Raw genomic sequence first — 12,221 nt, 5'->3', positions numbered from 1 at the left:
CTCCGATTTTAAATATGCATGTGGTACTTAAATGCAACCCTACGACTAGACTGTATTCCCAAGGTCAGTGGCCTGATGTAACGTCGGGGACTGACCTGCTTTTAATATGCAGACTATCTAGTTGTTATTTATTGGTCTTTCTTTAATTCCGAATGAAAAATGACACTCGGTAGAGTTATAAGAAGTTTTTTTTTACAATTAGGTGTTATTTTAGGTTTATCTTGTAGTAATTGATGAATAATTAGGTTATTTAACATATTTATCGGTATAAGGACACGATCCTAATTTCGTTGATGATTTAAGTTGCGTAAATATTGATTTTCTTGATTAAAACACTTTTAAAAGCGTTAATTCTCACTTTTATTAACTAATAGATATCTTAACGATTTTTTTTTCGATTTTTTCTACAATTTTAAACCTCGTAACCACCTTTATCGCCGCCTTTGTTCAGTGAAAGTAGACGAGGAATGAACTACAACAAGTGCAGTGCTCTCCCCATCCCCAAATTTCTCCCTTTCCTCTACAGTCTAGCTAGGGTGGCAGAGGGTGACCTCATAGCTTGTTGAGGGGATGAGAGCAAGAGACAGAATTTCTCCCCCCAAAACTCGACGAGAGCTGGATAATTCTAGGATAGCACTAAACGAAAACGTTTCGAGAATATATGATAAAATGAGTTTTTAGTTGTCAAAATGTCAAAATATTTGAAATATTATTACGTACTTTTGAAAAATCGTCTAATTATTTAATATAATATTTTTGGAATCAATAATAATTATTACGATTTATAAAATATACATAATGAAACTTGGCAACGTTGTAATTTAGTCCTAACAATTTTCTACAGGTTATGATAGAATTACCAAATCCATAATTTTCAATTCAGTCAGTCAATAGCTAAACTTTTACCAAATGAATGTATTTAATAAACAAAAAAAAACTATTATGACTTTATGTTCATTAATTTATTAATAAATATGTATGTTATATATGTGACAACTGACAATTATATAATACGTACGTTTGACAAGTCGGCCATTTTGCCTTTATGGCAAGTAAAAGTTTTATTCCCGTTAGTTAAACTTTAACGAAAATTTAAATGTAGCCAATTCTAATCTGTAAATTAAATATACGAAATAAACATTAAATAATAAATGTTTAGTTGACATGAAACAGAACCATTTAAACCGTCAATTACGTATATGACCAGTTAATAATAAAAACAACTAATTTATAATATCCTCAATAAATTTTCACTGCAGATTTATCGTATAAATAATAATTCAACAACAGCTGCTGGATTCTTTTCCTCGCTATAAAATGTTTAATTGAAGAAGCATGTTGCATAGTAATATTCTGCAAATATCAACGTTTGTAACCTTGAACTTGAACGCAAAAACGACGACGGTCGATGATCTTGAACTTGAAGAATGTGCAGCCACAACTTGACTTAAAAGACACGCATCTTCACAATTACATACAGTGTGTCGTCTTGATTTTATTCGCACATAATATGATGAAATCAATTTCACGTACTTTCAAGTTTATCCACACGAAAAACAAATTTCTTTAAATAAATTATCTATATAGTATTAGAATTTGTTTTAAGAGTTGCATAATTTCAAGTTATATTAATAATCATTTAGGTTAAATACTGAGTATTTTTGGGCACTTATATGCCTTTCGTGTTAATTTTATTAAAATTTGAATAAATATTTTGTTTTTACTACTGTTTTATAAAATCTTTTTCACTTTATTAAATCGTGTGTCGTAAATAGCTTATGTATTGAGTGTTGCATACTTCTGGCTGTACATATATAGAAATTTTTGTTTTGATTTGGATAAAGTTTTGTTTTAATTGTTCTACATGAATTATCAGCTTTATTTATTAATAAATTTACCGTAAAATCTTGAATTCTTCGTTTTTTAAGTATAAATCAGATGTTTTAAGTCTGGTAGATACAGAGGTTATAATATAGATTAGATTTGGAAGGTTTGTTTTTGGTTTCGAATGGCGTTTATAGGAAAATTAACATAAGTGACAAGATCATGAGGTTGATTTATACAGAGTCTCATTGAAATTCACGTCACACTGTTTAACATGGAATAAAGTTTGAATTTTAAAAGTAAATATGTCAATTTCTACTTTTATATTATAATGTATACTTATTGTTATGTTATTTATACTACATTATACTCAATTTGAATGATTTTAAAGTTAATATTTTGAATTTCGATTTCCAGTGGCATTAAATAGATGAAATAGATCATTCGAGTGACGGAATCGAAATCCCAGACACGGAATTCATTTAAATCTCGTATCGAATACGAGTTACAATCGATTAGAATAAATTTGTAAACGATAAATAATTTAAAATCATTCGAAATGTTTTGAAATTGCTCTCGAATGAGAAAAACGGAACGAAATTTAGTAAATTTCATCCACACAAATGAATTTTGATAATTATTATCATTTTTTTCAAACATTCAAAACAAATTACGATAATTTTGGTTAGTTAACATTATTTTTTCACCTCGTGGATCTTTTTAAACGTTTTTTGTTCAATAAATCGTCTTGATTTACTTCCAGTACTACGTTTCAGTTATTAACGGATACCCTGTATATTCCTAATTATATAATCCGTGTATAGAAAAACTTAGAAACCCGAAACTGTTCAAAAAATTGGTCTCTAACCTAAAAATATCATTTCCACATTTGTATTATCATCAATTTTTTTGTTTACACATCATATTTGACATTTTTAACGCTCGACTTTGACTTATGGGTTGGTTCGATTGTAGTTATGGTAAATATCAAATATAATAATAAGAAAATTACTAAACAAGACAGTTGACGTAAATAAAATGTCTTCTTAAACGTCAATGAGGGCAATTTACATCTATCCAATTGTTTAATTATCCGAAACTTGGTTCTTAAGCGCGACACCCTGTATAATCGAAACTTAAATAGAAAAATTTGTGTCGTTTAAAAGTTTATAAGCTATTTTACAGCGATGTCAAACGATATGCCATAATTTAACATATCATTTGTGAGCTATCGAGTCGAATCAACTTGGGGACCTCGTTAACAAGTTCACGGTCAAGTTCGTTATATCGAAAAACAAATAAGTGTCTTGTTAAATTTATCGACATTGATATATTCGAAATTATCATTTCGATATTGTACGAAAAATATTTTTCGTACAAATTTATAAATATAACGACAACAATTAAACTAATTTCACGTTAAATATATTCCAAATTACTCGTTTCCTTATTGCTATTCTTTAAAACACACTCTGGCAACATTGTATTTATAATTATAACCCTTTATTTCGATCTAAATTTGTTACTGCAGACTAATCATATCAGAAGTTATTAATTATTTTTATTACCTATCGCAAATAAACATGTTTTCAACAAGTGATTTTTATTGAAAACAATTTTACTACTTTTTATTAATATGAAAATACATCGATATTATTTCATTTACTAGAGTCGTTTATAAAAGCATTAGAAAACGTCATTTTTGTAAGGGACATAACACGCATGTATCGTTATTATATTAACATAACACTCGAACTAATTATTATAATAACGTATATTTTTATCAAATTAGTCTAATTTTATTTGAAAAACTAATGAGAAAAGTTTCTAAAATATATTTTCCATAATATTTCTTTATAGTATGTAAATGATGACGTTTACCGGAAGTATGTATTCCGTGTCAAATATGGCGATTACATTGTTGCCGAGATGTAAATACTCTACGTCTCGACTTACAAATTTTTTTCTTTTATTTTAAAAAACGACGAAACCCACGACCTATCACAATCTTATAAATTTATTGTTGAAAATGTAACACAAATAAATAGATAAAAATGTAATTTATTCCAACTTGAATGTACAAGCAAATTAAATTGGGAAACTTGTTTTTTTTTTATTCTACGTCTTACGTTTTGACCTTCATTACGTTTTAGACACGAACTTTTTGGCCTGTAAATTTATCTTTTGATACGAGGTGAATTTATTATTACGCTTCATAAAACGACATTTTTTTTAAATTCAAGTGTATTATATCTAGTGGATGTTAAGAATATATTTGACATGCTTGTGTTTACTTGTACATCTGACAACAATGTAAATATAGTTACAGGATCCACCATGAATTTATAAAAAACATTTTCATTATAAAGTTAGTTATTCTCGTGTTTTTTTAACTAATATAAATATTAAAATGATGTTGAAAAAAATAGTATACGATGTATATGAATCGCCTACCGTCTGACCAGACGAATTATATAGATAAACAAAAAATGATTTCGTTTCTAGGCGTTACCTTCGGCCGTGGTCTGAGTTTAAATAATGAAGTTACCCAATTATCGGTCACTATATGTAATTATCATATGAAAACGCCTCCTTGAAGACTTTTTTTTATATTTCTTCTATTATTGATGACCGTAAAAACAAGTCTAGAGAATCGAATCTTTCTTATCGTTGTTATTCAATTAAAATTTTAACAATATTAGGGAGAGGGGAATAAGCGTTGTTTTTAAGGGACGTTTTTGTGTAAGGGGAGCTGGAGATTCTACCACTGCTGCTTGTGGCCGTTCACCCGAGCAGTCGGCCAAGGACGCGACTGCAAAGCTCCTCTTCTCTTCGCCGCATCGCGACGCTCACGTCTACATTTTCCCGACGTCTCTCTCCCTCTCTCTCTTTCTCTCTCTCTCTCTCTCTTCATACAGACGACGCCCTTTTGTTGTTTGTTGTCTCGGTGCCATTCACCGTGCCGGGCAATATGGAGATTCGGTTCAACTGCACTCATTTAATCGACGCATAAAATAATTATTTTTTTAAAGCGTTTTTAGGACTAAAAAAAAAGTTTTTATACACTAAAACTATAATATACGAGGTGTCGTTATTAAATATGTTATTTTATACTTCTATTATTTTTGTTTAAAACTGCACAAAATATTTTTATTTTAATCCAGATGTAACATTTGGAAAACAGTTAAAAATCACACTAATAAAGATCCGGAAAATAAGGTGGACGGTGTAGTGGATTCAAAATTGATTTCAGACTTGAATTTTCCATCATTTTGTTATATTTTATAACATTATTTGTCAAAACCTCAAAGTTTAATTTTCTAACGAATTTTTTTTATATAAAACAAACAATACGAGGGTAAAGTTTCGAGTTGTGGTTATAGTTACGTGAATATGTCAAATTTGAGTTGTTATACGAGTGGTATTCGATATGTTTGCAGATGTTTGTAGCAATTAAATTGATCAAAACATGGATTTTCGACGTGGATTAAATCAAAAGCAGTATGTCGATCAATTTAGTACAGTTTTTTCATAATTATATTGACATATACACAAATTAGGTGGCAAAAATTAATTCGAGATCATTACAAATTTTAGTAGTGCAGTTGATGCGTTACCGGAATCGAAATTATTGCTTGTACACACGCAATATTATCGGGGAAGTATATTTTTATAATTATATGTCAAAATGAAGTATTTTTGGAAAGTAGGTGAGTTTCTAATTGTTTTTTTTAAATTAATAGTCAAAATGTAAGTTTTTAAATTCGATTTAGAATATGCGTCGTCAAATAAAAAACGTCACGCCAATGTAGCAGTCCAGGATTAGCACAGGAGGTCGCGTCCGTAGCCTATAAAGGGTCAACCACCTGCTTTTGCAAGCGTCGCGGTGCTTTAAAGGTCGTCTTGCTCAGACGCCCTCACCCGCCCCGGCGGCTATGGGGTGTCTATAAAACCGACTATCATCTAAATGCAAGTTCAGCTATAAGACGGAATCTATAGTGAAGGAGATTGTTAGCAATAAAAATTAAAAGGGTAAAGTGTATGTTACAACGCCCTCTAGCATTAATCTCGCTAATTAAATTAGTTAGATTTTATATATTTCGTATTTCTGGGAAAAAGTTCTTTTAAATAACATCAATTTCGTTGAAATCGGTTAAGCAGAACCGGACTTACAGATTTTTTTTCATAACAAAGTTCCTACTCTCCCCCACATCTTATTTCAAAAGATAGACAAAAATTTGTCGAATGAAAAATGCGCCAAATTTGTTGAAGAATTCGATTATCGTATTAGATAAATTTCAAAAAAATTTGCTACCTTAATATTTGAGTGAACAAGATGCAATTTTACGTATATATAGGATGGTCAACGAAAACAGCACCAGTTTTCATTATATTTCAAAAAAATTTTCAAAAAAACGTATTTTGTATTGAACTATTACAGATTTCTTCAATTTCGTTGAAATCGATCAAGCAGAACCGGACTTACAGATTTTTTTTCATAACAAAGTTCCCACTCTCCCCCACATCTTATTTCAAAAGATAGACAAAAATTTTTCGAATGAAAAATGCTCCAAATTTGTTGAAGAATTCGATTATCGTATTAGATAAATTTCAAAAAAATTTTCTACCTTAATATTTGGGTGAACAAAATGCAATTTTATGTATATATAAGATACTCAACGAAAACAACACCAGTTTTCATTATATTTCAAAAAAATTTTCAAAAAAACGTATTTTGTATTGAACTATTACAGATTTCTTCAATTTCGTTGAAATCGATCAAGCAGAACCGGACTTACAGATTTTTTTTCATAACAAAGTTCCCACTCTCCCCCACATCTTATTTCAAAAGATAGACAAAAATTTTTCGAATGAAAAATGCTCCAAATTTGTTGAAGAATTCGATTATCGTATTAGATAAATTTCAAAAAAATTTTCTACCTTAATATTTGGGTGAACAAAATGCAATTTTATGTATATATAAGATACTCAACGAAAACAACACCAGTTTTCATTATATTTCAAAAAAATTTTCAAAAAAACGTATTTTGTATTGAATTATTACAGATTTCTTCAATTTCGTTGAAATCGATCAAGCAGAACCGGACTTACAGATTTTTTTTCATAACAAAGTTCCCACTCTCCCCCACATCTTATTTCAAAAGATAGACAAAAATTTGTACTATGAAAAATGCGCCAAATTTTTTGAAGAATTCGATTATCGTATTAGATAAATTTCAAAAAAATTTTCTACCTTAATATTTGGGTGAACAAAATGCAATTTTACGTATATATAAGATACTCAACGAAAACAGCACCAGTTTTCATTATATTTCAAAAAAATTTTCAAAAAAACGTATTTTGTATTGAATTATTACAGATTTCTTCAATTTCGTTGAAATCGATCAAGCAGAACCGGACTTACAGATTTTTTTTCATAACAAAGTTCCTACTCTCCCCCACATCTTATTTCAAAAGATAGACAAAAATTTGTCGAATGAAAAATGCGCCAAATTTGTTGAAGAATTCGATTATCGTATTAGATAAATTTCAAAAAAATTTGCTACCTTAATATTTGAGTGAACAAGATGCAATTTTACGTATATATAGGATGGTCAACGAAAACAGCACCAGTTTTCATTATATTTCAAAAAAATTTTCAAAAAAACGTATTTTGTATTGAATTATTACAGATTTCTTCAATTTCGTTGAAATCGATCAAGCAGAACCGGACTTACAGATTTTTTTTCATAACAAAGTTCCCACTCTCCCCCACATCTTATTTCAAAAGATAGACAAAAATTTGTACTATGAAAAATGCGCCAAATTTTTTGAAGAATTCGATTATCGTATTAGATAAATTTCAAAAAAATTTTCTACCTTAATATTTGGGTGAACAAAATGCAATTTTACGTACATACAGGATGGTCAACGAAAACAGCACCAGTTTTTATTAGATTTCGGAAAAATTTTCAAAAAAACGTACTTTGTGTTGAATCATTACAGATTTCTTCAATTTCGTTGAAATCGATCAAGCAGAACCGGACTTACAGATTTTTTTTCATAACAAAGTTCCCACTCTCCCCCACATCTTATTTGAAACGATAGACAAAAATTTGTACTATGAAAAATGCGCCAAATTTGTTGAAGAATTCGATTATCGTATTAGATAAATTTCAAAAAAATTTGCTACCTTAATATTTGAGTGAACAAGATGCAATTTTACGTATATATAGGATGGTCAACGAAAACAGCACCAGTTTTCATTATATTTCAAAAAAATTTTCAAAAAAACGTATTTTGTATTGAATCATTACAGATTTCTTCAATTTCGTTGAAATCGATCAAGCAGAACCGGACTTACAGATTTTTTTTCATAACAAAGTTCCCACTCTCCCCCACATCTTATTTCAAAAGATAGACAAAAATTTGTCAAATGAAAAATGCGCCAAATTTGTTGAAGTATTCGATTATCGTATTAGATAAAATTCAAAAAAACTTGCTACCTTAAAATTTGAGTGAACAAGATGCAATTTTACGTATATATAAGATACTCAACGAAAACAACACCAGTTTTCATTATATTTCAAAAAAATTTTCAAAAAAACGTACTCTGTGTTGAATCATTACAGATTTCTTCAATTTCGTTGAAATCGATCAAGCAGAACCGGACTTACAGATTTTTTTTCATAACAAAGTTCCCACTCTCCCCCACATCTTATTTCAAAAGATAGACAAAAATTTGTACTATGAAAAATGCGCCAAATTTTTTGAAGAATTCGATTATCGTATTAGATAAATTTCAAAAAAATTTTCTACCTTAATATTTGGGTGAACAAAATGCAATTTTACGTACATACAGGATGGTCAACGAAAACAGCACCAGTTTTTATTAGATTTCGGAAAAATTTTCAAAAAAACGTACTTTGTGTTGAATCATTACAGATTTCTTCAATTTCGTTGAAATCGATCAAGCAGAACCGGACTTACAGATTTTTTTTCATAACAAAGTTCCCACTCTCCCCCACATCTTATTTGAAACGATAGACAAAAATTTGTACTATGAAAAATGCGCCAAATTTGTTGAAGAATTCGATTATCGTATTAGATAAATTTCAAAAAAATTTTCTACCTTAATATTTGGGTGAACAAAATGCAATTTTATGTATATATAAGATACTCAACGAAAACAACACCAGTTTTCATTATATTTCAAAAAAATTTTCAAAAAAACGTATTTTGTATTGAATTATTACAGATTTCTTCAATTTCGTTGAAATCGATCAAGCAGAACCGGACTTACAGATTTTTTTTCATAACAAAGTTCCCACTCTCCCCCACATCTTATTTCAAAAGATAGACAAAAATTTGTCGAATGAAAAATGCGCCAAATTTGTTGAAGAATTCGATTATCGTATTAGATAAATTTCAAAAAAATTTTCTACCTTAATATTTGGGTGAACAAAATGCAATTTTATGTATATATAAGATACTCAACGAAAACAACACCAGTTTTCATTATATTTCAAAAAAATTTTCAAAAAAACGTATTTTGTATTGAATTATTACAGATTTCTTCAATTTCGTTGAAATCGATCAAGCAGAACCGGACTTACAGATTTTTTTTCATAACAAAGTTCCCACTCTCCCCCACATCTTATTTCAAAAGATAGACAAAAATTTGTCGAATGAAAAATGCGCCAAATTTGTTGAAGAATTCGATTATCGTATTAGATAAATTTCAAAAAAATTTTCTACCTTAATATTTGGGTGAACAAAATGCAATTTTACGTATATATAAGATACTCAACGAAAACAGCACCAGTTTTCATTATATTTCAAAAAAATTTTCAAAAAAACGTATTTTGTATTGAATTATTACAGATTTCTTCAATTTCGTTGAAATCGATCAAGCAGAACCGGACTTACAGATTTTTTTTCATAACAAAGTTCCCACTCCCCCCCACATCTTATTTCAAAAGATAGACAAAAATTTGTCGAATGAAAAATGCGCCAAATTTGTTGAAGAATTCGATTATCGTATTAGATAAATTTCAAAAAAATTTTCTACTTTAATATTAGAGTGAACAAAAAAGCAATTTTACAAATTACAGATTTCTTCAATTTCAACACAACTTTCAATTTCGTTCGCACCCCGTGACCCACCGAATTGTAGCAAATAATCCGTTTTCACCTATGGAGATGTCGCCGCATCGGTGGGTGGCGCGGATCAGAAGGAGGCGACGTCTACCGCCGCATTGATTCCGCCACTCGAGACAGACGCGTCGGAGTGCAGTGTTCCTGCAATAATTCAGGTCATCGGCCGTTGTTTTAGGCCATTGCCACTAATTTTTTATACATCGACGTTTGTATAACGAAAAAAAAAACTCTAACATAAATAATGACGTCACAATATTTTTGTTTATGGACACGTGGTTGATTTAGACGACGGTTTATTGAAAAGAATATTAATTCAGGAACGCCCTGTACATATTATATATTTACCTTTGGTGGAACGTTTAGTTCATTCAGTATATTTAGATGATCTGACTTTGAGTAAGTTGGCCTTGCATGGGTCGAGTTATTTTTGTCAGTTTTCAATACCTACCGTTGAATTCGTAATTGATCGCCATTTTTCAATTTTTACAGACGACCTTGCCAAAACATTACGAGATGTTTAACATTATTTTTTTATTTTCTAAATTTTTTATATATAATATAATATGATATCCACATTTTTTACGTTTAACATGAATACTTTTCGTACTTCCTCTGTATAACTAAATTATTTACAATTATATCAATATTCATTTTACGATTAAAAGTCACCTTTTTGTTCAATTTAAATAAGGAAGAAATTCCAATGCCATCGTAAGAAACGACCTTGTATGTTGCCACTTTTGTCGATGCCTCCTTAAATATCACGATTTCGATAGAATAATTCACGGTTAGCGACTGTAATTATTACATACGTTTGGCTTCTGTTGAATCAACACATCTTTTAACTCATAAATATCATTTTGTACTCGTTTTTTAGCTTCTAAATTTTTAAACATACATAAAGAATTCGTATCAAATATATTTATAGGATAAAATAATAATAAGATATGACAACGCTGTCTTAGTATATGTCTACTGTCAGTTTTATTACTAAACATGTTTCGTTATTAAACTAAATATCTTTACAACTTCAATTTAATTTTATAACACATCACAACACAATTATTATAATTAATTAAACAATTTGTTATATTAATTTTATATCATGAACACTTTTACTCGAAAGTTAATACTTCAATAATAACAATTAATTGTACTAGCTTAGATTCATACTAAAGTGAAAGTTTATAATCGTGAAAAATGTAAAAACTTTTTTTTACATATTCATTTATTTGATAAAAGTAAAAATATAAACAAATAAATAATTAATATACATTAATATAATAACGTCGACCCTTTAATTATGCAATCAGGATTACATGTACTTGTTTGGAGTGTTGCCTAGATTTGTATATATCTAATACAATTAAATATAAACATGATTTTTTCAAACTAAGAATTATCGTCATATTTATAATTCAATTATCAATTACAACGTTGTTTATCTTAGTTTCATCTTCTCAAAATGGAGCGTGTTTGACAAGTGGGCTTTCATTAAAATACAAGGTTGATTTTTTTCACGTGGAAACCCTAGTAATATATCTGATAACTAAATCCTTTTTATTCGGTGATAATTTGTATATCATCAAGGGCACTAGTAATTAGATTTTAGCAAAATAAACAAATTAATTTGATATATAAAGTTTCGTTTTATATAATAACGATTTTTATTTGTAATAAATGTTGCCTACTTTGAATACAGTTATATACAAATTCTAAAGAAAACAATTTGGCAACATCGAGTTTATACGTTTTCTGATTGAAATTTTCACGTCAAACTATATGGTTTAATCTATATTTATATGTATATATGAGAGAGAAAGAGAAATTGTATTTAGGAGTGTTAATAAAAGATATAAATAGTTTTATTTTATATTGATGATATACAACGGTGGTTAAAAATTGAATATTATTATTATAAATGATAAAAAAAATCAATTAAAACAATGTCATGTGGTAAATAATTAAAATTAATAGCAAGGTTAGTAATTTCGCGTGTAGATAATTACTGATAAGATAAGGGAATACATATTAATAGATAAATAACATCTTTGACCAAGGTTATTTGATTTTTTTTTTTTTTTTTCAAAAACGATCGATGTTAAGTATACACGCTATTGACAGCTGTCAAACACATCGTGAACCAAGCAACAACCGTCAATTCTAGATCGATTTAGATACTTTTGGGACGGTCCTCGTACAACAATGTATACTATTTATTATTTAATTGTGAAAAT

Source organism: Diorhabda sublineata, chromosome 6, assembly GCF_026230105.1.
Source record: "Diorhabda sublineata isolate icDioSubl1.1 chromosome 6, icDioSubl1.1, whole genome shotgun sequence".
Lineage (NCBI taxonomy): Eukaryota > Metazoa > Arthropoda > Insecta > Coleoptera > Chrysomelidae > Diorhabda > Diorhabda sublineata.
This window is presented reverse-complemented; position numbering follows the sequence as displayed.